General features: G+C 32.9%; 1 pseudogene; it reads left to right on the plus strand.

Annotated features, from left to right (window-relative positions):
* The first annotated feature begins 1,160 nt into the window (after positions 1-1,160).
* On the plus strand, positions 1,161-2,262 carry LOC149209635 (calreticulin pseudogene; annotated as a pseudogene).
* The last annotated feature ends 6,022 nt before the right edge of the window (positions 2,263-8,284 follow it).

Here is an 8,284-nt window from a genome sequence, read left to right on the forward strand (position 1 = left end):
TACTTAACATCACAATTTGTTTGTAGCCCAATTTGAAAACAGAAAAGAAACCAAGATATTACTACTCATCAATAGGCACCAATTAAATAAACACAACCAACAATGGGAAGGGACAATAAACATAAGTTGATTCATAGGCAATTTTCAAATTGAGCTTATATAAAAATTATATTTTTATGGATCCAAATCATCGAATTGTTCGAGATCAAATATCGGGTGTTGGAGGGGAAACAAACTAACCGAACCAGAAGCAAATCGATTTAAAAAGGATCTCCCTATAAATTCATGTGGTTAAAATAATCGTGTAGCATTTGTTCACTAGAATGCATGATTCCCCTACAATAATATCTAGCGCTTTGTTTGTGATCACAGTGCAAGTGATTAGTTAAATGTGTATAGTGTGTATGGTCTAGTTACCTTAAGAAATAATACCTTTTCAACGCTTTGGGTCTCCCTTTCTCGTTGTCCCAACAATTTCTTCCCCTCAAAGCCAATATTTTAGTTAGACCTAGCTTTCAATATATCTACATTATGTCTAGTTGTACAATTAATGGTTTATTTAATTAGTTTGTTCAATTCAAATAGTTTGCCTAAAATAAAATCAAGGTAACAGGTTATGAGCATCCTTGCTAGGGCACTCATTGGGAGAAAATAAGCATCCACGAAACGACACTAATAGTTGAAATTTCCATGTACAAATGGGTAGGTGTATTGGTAAGTTGCAAGTTGGCATGGGACCTAATAATAGACATTGGTGAGAGAGACACACATGGAAAAATGATTATTTATATTATGATTCATTTTAAAGGCTACCTTGTCACACATCAAACACTTATCACCTCCTACTCTTCCATGTTGCATTTTTCATGCAACAAGATCCAACAAGAGTGGCACATATTTGTTTGTCTTTTACTTCAAATTTTACTTGTCTCTGCATAGATCTTGAGAAATTTTGACATGGGTATACTTTCATTTTAGTTGTACAGATCCATTTGCTAAAGGTTTACTTGCATTTCAGTTGTATAGATCCATGTCTGGCCCTTGAAAATGGCTTCTAGAGGATTGGTCAAGTTGACCCTCTTGCTCATGTGTTGTGCTTCAGTATCCTCCTCTCATGTGCTTTGATATTCTCCACTCATGTTGTTTATCTTGATTGGTGATTCAACAATGGATGGGAAAATCATGGGTGATATTTGATTGGAAGAAGGATGAGGGCGCAATAAGGAAGTGGCTTCAAACTCTTCTGTAAAATGAATGGGGACCCTAATGACAAAGGGATTCAAACTCATGTAGATGCACATTTCTTCACCATTTTGGCTAAGTTTTTGGAGTTTAACAACAAGGATAAGACACATGTTCTTCAATTTTATGTGAAGCATGAGCAGAAACTTAACAGCAATGGTGGATATGTGAAGCTATTGAGTGGTGATGTTGATCAAAATATGGTTGGTGGAGATACACCTTTCAACATCATGTTGGTCAAGACATATGTGGTTACAGTGCAAAGAAGGTTCATGCAATTCTTGCTTATGGTGGAAAGAACCATCCTATTAAGAAGGATGTATCATGTGAAGCATATCAACTTATTCATGTTTATACTTTTATTCTTCAGCGCGATGTTGCTTATAGCATTCTCATTCTCATTGATAACAAGGAGAAATATTTTGGAAGTTTATACATTGATTGGGATATTTTTCCACCAAAACAAATTAAAGATCTTGATGCCAAAAAGGCGGAAGACTGGGAAGACAAAGTATACATTCCTGATATAGAAGACAAAAAGGTTAAGGGATATGATGGTATTTCGCATGAAATTCCAGATCCAGATGCCATAAAGCGATAGGACTAGGATGATGAGGAGGATGGTGAGTGGAAAGATCCAACCATTCTGAATCCAGAGTACAAAGGACCCTAGAAGCCAAAGAAAATCAAGAATCCAAAGTACAAGGGAAATCGTTTGCACCAATGATTGACAATCCAAATTTTAAGGATGATCCACAACTATATGTTTTCCCCAGTCTAAAATACTTAAGAATTGAGCTATGGAAGGTAAAATCAGGAACATTATTTAATAACATTTTAGTATGTGATGATCTTGAATATGCGAAGAAGTTGGCAAAGGGGACATGGCAAATACACAAGGATGTTTAAAAGGAACCTTTTGAAGCAGAGGAGAAAAAGAACAATGAGGAGGACGACTGTAAGGATTATAATGATGATGAGACAGTTGATGAGGAGCATACTGAGCATGATGAGTTGTAGGCAAGACGCATTAGCTGGAAGTTATTTGGGTAGAGATTCTAACAAAAATTCAAATGTTGTAGAGATTCTAACAAAAATTCAAATGTTGTTATCTTAGCGAGAAATTATAAGATACTACTCAATTGTATTTGATGTTCCAAAACATTTTGGAACAAACTTGAGTTGATTTATATAAGGTATTTCTAAGAGGGGCACATCAATTTTTCAAGGACTATGTTCAAATGAATCTGTTAACCTGCACATAAAACTTGTATCTTCTAAGAAATTTTCACTAGAAATAAATTTGGAAAGCTATTCGATATTCGTTAAAAAAAATTGGAAATCTATTTGATATTTGTTAAAATAAATTGGAAATCTACTTGATATTTGTTAAAAAAAACTGGAAATCTATTAATATTTGTTAAAAAAAAAATCCATGTCTGATGTATATTGCATTTTGATTTTGTGCACTTTGGTACATGTAAATTAGAATGAGTGGCCTCTCATAGCGGTTGAAATCTATATGTTTTTGGTAGATACTGTGTTCGAGTCATGGGAAGAACAAGTTAAGGTAAAGGTATGTTAGATAGTTTATTTACGTGGATGTAAGTACTTGGGGATAGTTTCTTTACGTGGATGTAAGTAATTGGGCTATTTATTTCAGCAGAAGAGAAAATAAGGAAAGAGGCAGGGTAAACAAACAGTTGAAGTATTCAATGGTGATTACTGTGATATTGAGAGTGAGTATGAATGTGAATATGAATTTGTGCTTCCCTTGACTTGAGCTCGTAGTCATTTGGTTAATAAATCCAAAATCCAAGATGGTTTGACAATTCCAGTGAAAAGAATGGGGCTCAAGAATTTTAGGCAGAGATCAGTATGCTAGGCAAGAGACGTCGTCTAAATCTTGTTGCACTCCTTGGCTATTGCACTGAGAACAATGAAAGGTTGCTCAAATTCATGAATTCATGCATTAGGGCATGCTTAGCCAACACCTTTTTTATTTCTATTTGGAGCATAATGGGATCGAGCCTCTCAATTCGAACAAATGATTGTTTATTGTTTTCTTTGGATGGTACTTACACAACCTAGCTTATAAAATGATCATTCACAGGGACTTGAAGCTTTCAAATCTTCTGATAATAGGCTGCTAGCAAAAGTCTCAGATTTTGGTCTTGCAAATCTTTCTTCTGAGGATAAAACATGCATGGAAACAAGATTGGCTAGCACATTTGGATATATTGCTCCAAATTAAGCAGGCAAGTTTTGATTGTAGTACCTTTGACTGCCTTTTTTTTAGGAAAAGTGTGGATGCATTTTTTTACTCTTTTTTATTAGGCAAAAGTTGTTTCCTCAATGACAATCATAAAATATTCATTTCTATTTCTCTTGACTATTGCAGCCAGTGGATGTGTAACTACAAAATCAGATGTTTATAGTTTTGAGTTGTGCGTATGGAGCTGAAATGATAACAGGTTAGAATGTGGTTCAAGAGTTGTGCCTATGGAGTTGATAATAGGCCACAAGGCCTTGGATATGAAGCGGTCTAAAGATAAGATACTTTTGCTTATGGAGCTCAACTGATAACATGTTAGAATGCAGTTTTGGAGTTGTGCTTATGGTATGAAGATAAGGTTCATCTACTGCCTTTGTTTAGACACATCAATTGGGATCAGTAAGTAGTCAAGACATTTATAGATCTAGTGCTCCAATCAACAACGTGGCTGATATTTTTGTGTAAAAGCTCACTAGAATGACGTGGCTAAGCTTTCTGTGCACAAGTTCACTGGAATGATGCGGCTGAGTTTTCCATACAAAAGTTCACTGGAATGACTACATTGCATAACAGAAACTGATAGTCCATAGATAGTCAAGAAAAGTGGCTCATACAAAAGCCTTTTTCTTTCTACCTGTCAAATTTTTATTCCACGAAGGAAGATGAAAATGGAGTGTGGTGATTGTTGGGTTGAAGAGTCTTTTCCTAACCAATTCCATAAAGGGAACACCTTCAATGTAATTAATTTTAGTTTAATAAAATTTTTGTATTTTTTAGCTATTTTTCCATAATGTTTTATATTTATTTTTGTTTATTACTATTACTTTATTTTTTTATTTTTTATATTTATTTTTGTTTATTATTGTTTATTAGTATTATTTTATTTTGTTGAAATGAAAATTTAGGTATTTTTCTATATTTTGTGGATAATCAATTGGTAAATGAGTGTAAAGTAAATGGTTAAGTTTAATTACAAATTTTGTAAAGAAATTGAAGAAAATGAAATAGTAATAATATAAAAAAACTCCGCCTCTATCTTTAAACTACTTAAACCAGCCTAGATTCATCTTAACTCCAGATCTATCAAGTGCTGAGAGGGATCAAACCTCTGGAGGTGCAAACCTTTCCTCACGTTTTGCACTCAAAAAAGAGAATGGAGTTAAGATGGATCTAGGTTGGTTAGATTGATTTTTAAATAGGGCCGACATTAAATTAAAAATGTTAAATGTTAAACATTACGTTAAATTTACATGTTTACATTACATTTACGTTTACATTTATATGTTTACATTTTCATGTGAATGTGAGATCTACGTGTTTATGTGAATATGGATCTACCTTCATTCTAGGTTGTTTACATTTACATTTACGTTTTAATGTGAAACCTACCCTATACTAAATTGTAAAACACCTCTCAAAACAATTAATTATTTATTATTATTTTAAAAATAAATAGAAATATTTATACATTTAAAAATATATATGATTTTATATTTATTTAAAAATAATCACATATATTTATTTATTTAAAAATAAATTAAAGTATTTATATATGACCATTAAAATATTATTTTAAATGATTTTTATATTAACGTTGATTGTCTGGCTCGCTAGTCCTACACATAACTCAATGGTTGGGAAATATGTTGGGTATTACTATCTATTTTAAAACAAGGATATCTATTGTTATATGTCCCCACGTATCATAATCATAAAAATATGTGTTTGGTATATGTAATATATTGTCGCCCCATAAATATCAATGAATTTCAATGGTTGGACTATGTGATGTATTATATGCCATTTATATATGGAAGTGGTTTTTAGTGTGATTTTTTAGATTTTCTCGTGTTAAAATTTGATAGAAAATTTTGATTTGTCTAAGGCATTTTGATTGTGCAAGGGTTACCTATCAAGCTTGTGATTTCAATAAATTCTTGTTAGATTTTAGAAAAATTAAATGAAAAAAACCAAAAAAAAAAACTTCTAGAAAATCACACTAAAAACAACTCGTTTACATATGCATTTGTAAGAATATATATTGAAATAGTATCATTGAAATATATATTTAAAAATATATATTGAGATAATATCATTGAAATATATATTTACTAAAATGAATGGGTTAAAAAAAATAGATAAACTCAACTGTGTTTAGTTTTGTTTTTTAAATTCATCTAAAGTTATGTTATCATCTTTTCAATATTTTGGAATTTTAATTATCAGTTTTTTTAAATGGGTTAAATTTCGTAAAAGCAATGTTTTATGAGTTCATATCAATGAATGTGGAATTATAACTGTAATTAAATATTTAGAAATATAAATTAATTTTAATTTCTAATACCAAGTATTACCAGGATTAACAAATCTCATTTTAAATACAAAATTTGAGAAAAAATTTACACTTTTAAAAATCTAATTCTTTTTTATTTTTAGTAGATATAGAATTAAGATGGATCTATATTGATTCTTATTAATATTATTTATATTTATATAGATTTCACATTTTTATATAAAAATATTCTTATGTTTAATTTTATTAAAACTTTGATAATATGTATTGTTATGTGTTTATATATATATATATATATATATCACATTTCGATATTTAGAAATATTTTTATTTTTAGTTATATGTTAATTAATTAAATTTTTGTATGTCTATTAATTATATTTTAGTAAAATATCCCTGATGGGGTGACAAACACGAAAGGTATCCCAATGCATAGTCGATGATGTTAAACACTTGGTTGTGGGTGTGAGGGTCGACCTCCCTGTCCTCTCACAACATTTTAAGTATGGGGGAGTAAATGTAAGGCATTTCAAATTCTCATCATCCTCGTTGGGAGTGAGAGTGGGCAAACGTCTTTAGTATATGGAGGGTGGCGCTCTTCTGGTCTAGCATGTAGATGGGTTTTTGTGGTGGTCTAATGGGTGTTGGTTGAGCTCTGGTGGCCTTATTGACCTCTTCCATTGGTACCCTGTCTAGGAATGGTGGCACTTCCAGAATCGATGCCCCCTCCTCAACATTAGGGTCATAGAATTGGAAGGTCTCTTTTTTCTTGTGTTGTTTTTGGCTTTTCTAAGTAGTATTTGGAATCTATATCTGGTTATTGTACTGACCCGTGAGCCCTGTTATGGGTGGTTGGGTAACTTCGCTCTTGGTTTTCTTCTATGTTTATGGGGCAATAGGTCTACCCTACTAAGCATTTTTCCTCTGGGATTCTGCAATCTTGTGAGATTTCCATGGCAGAAGGGTGTTTGTCCTCAGGACTTTCAGTGAGTGATTTATCTGTGAGGGGTAGGGGTTGGTAAGTCGATGGTTAACTATTTTGTTGTTGGGCTAGTACCTCTGCTTCCTGTAAATCCCTTGGTCAAGCTTGTAAGATACTCTCTAGTGTGTTTGGGGAGTCTCTCTGCAGTAATCTCACTGGTTTGCTCTGTTAATTGTTGACATTCTTCCCATTTAATTGGCATCACTGGTTTTGATACAATGCGCCTTGTGTCGTGCAATGCTCTTTCTCTTCCCCCATATAAACAAATTTTGGCCATCCAGGGGGGACAGGGTTCACACCTGCATGTGGCGATGGTATTAGAGGAGCCTCCAAGCTCTGGTTGTGGTGGTCGAACTGCAGGCAGCTCGAGATGGGCTACTTCCGAGACTCATGATGGTCGTGGCAGCTTGTTGGCCAGCCGTGGGGGGAGAACCATGCGGACATCAAAGCGAGGTGGAAGGATGTGTAGAGGTGGCACGTGCAGGTGGGAGAAGGCACAACGACCTGGGCATGGGGAAACTACAAAGCGTCATTATTGTTTGGACAATTGTCGGGATCTGATCCATTCTGTACTGGACCACCTGGATACTTCAAAGAGGGTTTGGAAAGAAGAACATGCAGTACTCATTGCTACATTGAACACGATGCATTAATTTCAATGTTATGTTCAAGAGAGGGTCGTGGTGATATGGCGTGGTTAGAATCTTCTATCTGAGAAGCTAGAGTCACGGATGGCTCACTTCAAAGAGCATGTACATTGTTCCTTTCGCCGTCCTCCTCCTTCAAGACTACTCTGGATAATCTTGCTTCTATTACTTTAGAGGACTAAGAATGGTTACAGGTGTTTTATTTGTTTTATATGTTTTCTGGTGCTTTTGGCCTCCTGAGTTGTGGACTGTGTCTCTAGTTTTTCTTTTGTTTCTTTGACATATGATGATCGTGGTAGTCAACAAACTTGGTCAGGGTGAGACTACCTGCGTTGTACTACTACTGATGTACTTCTTTTTTTTTAATGAATAGAACTTTGACATATCTATATATATATATATATATATATATATATATATATATATTCATTCTAAAATATGAATCATTATGAATTTATCATTATTTAAATTTATTTTAATGTGATAAATGTATTATGTTTTTTTTGGAAAAAATTATGCATAATTTTATTAATAAAAAAAATTACAATATAACAAATTGAATTTAATGAATTTACTATTTTTTACTTTTTATTACTTTTTTAATTAACTTTGACATTATATTTTATTAATGTCCACCTTGATCCATTTTAACTCCAATCTACCAAGTGCGAAGAAGAATTAAATCTCTTGAAATGCAAACCTCTTTTAGAGTGAAAATATATTTGATCACTCTCGAGGCTTAGTAGATCCAGAGTGAAGACGGATCTAAGCTGGTTTTAAATATCACATGTTACTTGAACATAAAATAAATTACATAGCTATAATATTAATTTTGATTTTAAATG

Source organism: Pinus tabuliformis, chromosome 1_2, assembly GCF_031772625.1.
Source record: "Pinus tabuliformis cultivar Carrire ecotype Pingquan chromosome 1_2, CPIR1, whole genome shotgun sequence".
In the NCBI taxonomy this organism is placed as follows: domain Eukaryota; kingdom Viridiplantae; phylum Streptophyta; class Pinopsida; order Pinales; family Pinaceae; genus Pinus; species Pinus tabuliformis.